Raw genomic sequence first — 5,000 nt, forward strand, 5'->3', positions numbered from 1 at the left:
TAGTACAGTCAGACAAACAGACAGACAGACAGGCAGACAGTCAGACAGACAGACATACAGAAAGTCAGACAGACAGAAAGTCAGACAGACAGACAGTCAGAGCCCATCACTGCAAGGCACCAGAGTGGGCAGAGAGGCAACACAAGCCACAGTGCAACTCTATACAGCGAGGCCCATCATTAAACAATGAGGAAGTCAGCATAACACACCCACTCTCATCAGCTAGCATGGATTCAGCCTAAGGAAAAGCTAGAATTAGTGCACACACACATAATACAGTACACACACACACACACACACACACACACACACACACACTATTTTTTTGGTGGGGGGGGGGCTTAGTAAGTAAAGCCACAGAGTTTAGAAGTTTGTGGGGGGAAAAGAAAAACACAGAAATGACAAATCGATAAATAACTCCACTGCTGGCATCAGTGGAAAATGAAAGCCGATGGGGACTCAAACCAGATAGGCTTGATGTGAGCCCCACCGACTCCACAGAATCTCCAATCAATAACACTAAAGCACTGTGATACTCCACCCCTAAAACACCTGGGTCACACAGGACATGCATGCACAGGGCGTGTGTTTCCTCTGTGTGATCATTGAGTGAGCTCATGTTTTAATATCAATATCAATGTGTCCATCAGTTTCATAGTAGACATACATGTATCTTTAGCTAATTTAACTCCATTATTATTTATAGACTATGAAAACATGCTGCGGTTAAAACACGACTGCATGGGTTAATTACTAAATGTGGGCATAGACGAATGACTTAATAACATATGTTTATCCTTGCATAGCACTTTCCTCCAAATATTCATCACGCGTGACAGCATAATAATGAATAAAAAGGGTTCCATTCGACCGCTTCTTCGCTATCCCTTTTCATTGATTATCCCTGGTCAGCATCGGTGGCTTCTCTGGCTACTCTTTGTTCCTCCTGGCCTCTGCGAGTACCACACGCGCTGGATTAAAAATGTAAGACTCCAAACAAATGTCAACAAAAAGCGCGGGCGAGCGGTAAATAACCGAGGGGACAGAGCGAGGGACAGTCGCTGTCTGGGATCGTAACCGAGCCTCTTTATTTAGACGGCGTGGGCCGTGGGCCAGGCTCAGAGATTCGCTTGGCACCCAGCACTGCATCTGAGCGCCATGCCAGCCTGCAAATCCTGTTTGCTAACTCTGCTGATTACAGTTGTGTGTGTGTGTGTGTGTGTGTGTGTGCGTGTCTGTGTGTGTGTGTAAGAGAGCGGACTGCTGTGAGTAGTAATGAATATGTATATATGCACACATACACAGATTCACAAGACAGATTAGCAATGAATAAATAGTAGAAAGATTAATCAATTATATAAAAAAAAGAATTGTCAGCTGTGGCCCTAACACGTACACAGACCCACAGACCCCATTTAGAAAATACACACACAGGCACACGTGGACTTAGCATGCACACATACACACACACACAAACACACACACACACACACACAGAAACATGCAGACACACACACACACACACACACACACACACACGCACACACGCACACACGCACACACGCATACACAATCCCACACACAAAGGACTGCTTAGCGCACTCAGGAGATCTGGCATTATGGCGAATCCTTATGGAAAACTCCTCATCAGTCCATACTCGCATTCTTGTATCCTGACATCTTCATCACAGGGTCATGTGCATGGCCGCTTACGTATGGAACCATCGGGACAAACGGAGCATAACAGCGCTCAGAGGAGAAGAGAGAAGAGACAGGATGCGCATTCCAACCAAATACCTCTCCAATCACTCTTGGCCAGCTGCTTCTCACCGGTAGACATGGTCCAGCCACTGTGGCCTTAAATTATGTCACACACTCTCCACGTCGCGTCCAGGACTCATAAAATGGAGCCGCGGGCTTGTAACCAAGTTATCTCTTTACTGGCCGTTGCAAAGATATGCTTCTGGCTGCTGTCTTCGAGATGCTAAGGGACAGCAAACACGGACGCCTACCGTACCGTGGAAACAGAATGTTGCTGTTGTTAGGGAGTTGAACTCAGTTGAACTGAAGTGTTTACTGTAAAAAAGTACCATATAGAGCCACTGTGAAGAGGGAGCAACACCTGGTCTAACACACACAAGCTGTTAATCCCCCCTCACAGTCTCAGACAAAATGACTGAGACTGGTCTGCCTGAAACACCATGAGCCAACACAATGTGTGCGTGCATGTGTGTTTGTGTGTGTGTGTATGTGTGTGTGTGTGTGTGTGTGTGTGTGTGTGTGTGTATGATGTTAGTCCAACAGGCCCTGTAGGTTGCTTGCAGGCTGGTGGTATGATTGGCTCTTGGAGCCAGAGACTGCAGCCTGAGCCACAAAGCCTGAATAATCCCCCATGCCACCACACACTGGGGATGGTGGGCAAAAGCCCATCCCTGCCCCATCCCATCATGATCCCTGTGCCAAGCATGATATGATTATGATTATGATATCAAATCAGAGGCCATGCATCATCAATCCTGCAGTGGTGAATTTCAGACATTCACAATGTGCTGTCGAGCTATTAGTATGCTACAAGGACATCATTTGCAGCTGATTTCCCTGTCCACTATATGGGATTGTTTTTTTTGATAAACAGAATGAAAGCTCTTGGAGTAATAAGAAAAACACACCAACACATACAAATAAAAATCTTTAAAGTGAACTCTTTAAAGAGTATTTGCTAATGTTAATGGATAAGGTAGTTTGTATCACTCAATTCATTACATAAGTCCATGGAGAAATTCTCCAGTTCTCACTTTTAGATCATTTGTAAAAGTGAATAGTAGGGTGGTGAAAAATGCCTGCTCCCTGGTGAATACTTGTTTATCTGGCCACTATAGACAGCATTTACCGGTACTACATAAAATCTACACATGAAGTTTGAATCTTTATTCATGAAACAAACCAACTTGGTCTTCCTACAGACAGTCAGATCACGACCAGCCTTCTTCACAAAGGGGTGCCTCAAGAACACAAGAGATCAAACAGAAAGAAAAGAACATAATGCTTGGCACGCCCTGGAGTGCTTCAAATCAATTCCTAAATGATAAATCATTCATAACGTTTTTGTTTTTTTTTGTCAGTGTCAGAAAGCTAAGGAAGCTGCCACTGAAAGGCTTGTTATTTGTGTTCTTTTCCCATACCTGCTGCTGATCTGACTATATTAATATAGACCCTTTCAAGAGAGTTCCATTATCAGCATCATAGTTGGCCCCACAAGACTTCCTTTTTAACATTCCATATGTTATCTTAATGCAGAGGAAGTAGATTGGGGCCCAAATAGAACATTCAAGCATTGTTTTTGTTTTTATTGCTGAAGGGGTCTATAAGAGAGAGATGGAGAACTCAATCTACTCAGTGGAACCACAACATACTGAAGAGCTCTCTATTGTTCTCACAAAATGACTCAGACCACTCTGGACAAACTCTCTTGGGCCAAAAACAACATTGTCTATGGAATTGTAATAAAAATGTCAGAATCTGAATAAGTGTCTCAGTGGGACGACACTAGCCTGCTTCAGCTGTCTCAAGATGGAGGCCTGCGCTGGGAGGCATGTAGTCAGAGCTCCAGCAGCAGAAGATGGAGGACCAGCATACACATCTCAAGGGAGCTGCTCCTCAACACTGCCCATAACACCCAGCCAACACACCTCTTTTCTCTCTCTCTCTCTCTCTCTATCTCTCTCTCTCTCACTCTCTCTCTCACACACACACACACACACACACACACACACACACACACACACACACACACTCACACTCTCTTTCTTCCTGTCTCTCTGCCCACTGACACGGAATAATCTGACCTTGTTTGTGAACCGCCACGGCCATAAATAATTAAGGTGTTTGTGATTCCGCCCATGCTGGCTTGCCTCCAGATTACTGTAAGTGAGGGGGCAGGAGGGAGGGCAAAGGCAATGGGAGGGGGGCAGAGAGAGCCTGGCAGTGGAAACCAGCGAGGGGGAAAGGGAAGAGTGCGCCTTGGAGAGAAAGACGGCATCTTACATCACCTTACATCACACGCCTTTGATGGCACACCTTGCTTTTATATGTAGGCTAATCACTAGAGAACTTGGGAATAGGTGGAGCTTAACGAGGGGAGCATGCTGTGAGCTAACCTGAGGTCAGACATGGAGATATCTCGGAATTTGATGATGATAACATGGATTACATCACCAGTATCGACTGGCCATGTAGACATTCGAATTAAAGCCCTCCTGAAAAATAGTAGTTGATGTGGCTAATTGTTATTTACTTTGACCGTCTCATGTTTCGGACTCTCAATTCTCTTCACATTTACCTTGCAGCTCCGAAACAGTGAACAAATGATATGAATACTGAACCACCCTTTTCCTAATTTGCACTTTCACTGAATCACAGAGGATGTTGCCGATTCTGTTTGTTAGAGTACATCAAATCACTCATTGTAAAAGTAAATGCAGCTCCTAATACATTATAAAGCTCTCCTATAACCACAATTAAGGGCACCATACGCATGCCTTGTTCACAATAAGTAATGGTGACATTAACTGATTGTACTACACATTATGTGGGGTATCCCACTGACAGCTGTGCTGCCACTCATAATAATTAATTATTAAAGCCATAATCAGTGTTAGCCTTAACTTTGCTATTGATCACTGTGACTGACGACGGTTTGGAAATGGCAGCCGAGGGAGGTGTTAGTATGCTGATTAAACTCCTCAAATGAAGAACCTTCCCTCTCGATGCTCAGAGTCATCACTCACACGGGGGCCAGGTTGTATATTACACCGGTGTAACTCACGTAATTAACTCCGACTCATCAGGAGAAATCAATGGGCAGCTCACGAGAGATATGGGCGGAGACGATCCCTCACTGTTAGGAGGCGTCTGAAAAGAACTGTGCGTCTCTTCGGATACTCACGCGTGCCGTTGTGGCCGAGGTCAGGACGACCAGGAATCAATACCATATTGTTTGC

General features: G+C 44.8%; 1 protein-coding gene across 1 annotated transcript in view; it reads right to left on the reverse strand.

The window, feature by feature from the left end:
- The window catches only part of unc5c (unc-5 netrin receptor C), a 121,922-nt gene that overhangs the window by 110,437 nt on the left and 6,485 nt on the right, over positions 1-5,000 (reverse strand).

Source organism: Alosa sapidissima, chromosome 23, assembly GCF_018492685.1.
Source record: "Alosa sapidissima isolate fAloSap1 chromosome 23, fAloSap1.pri, whole genome shotgun sequence".
Lineage (NCBI taxonomy): Eukaryota > Metazoa > Chordata > Actinopteri > Clupeiformes > Clupeidae > Alosa > Alosa sapidissima.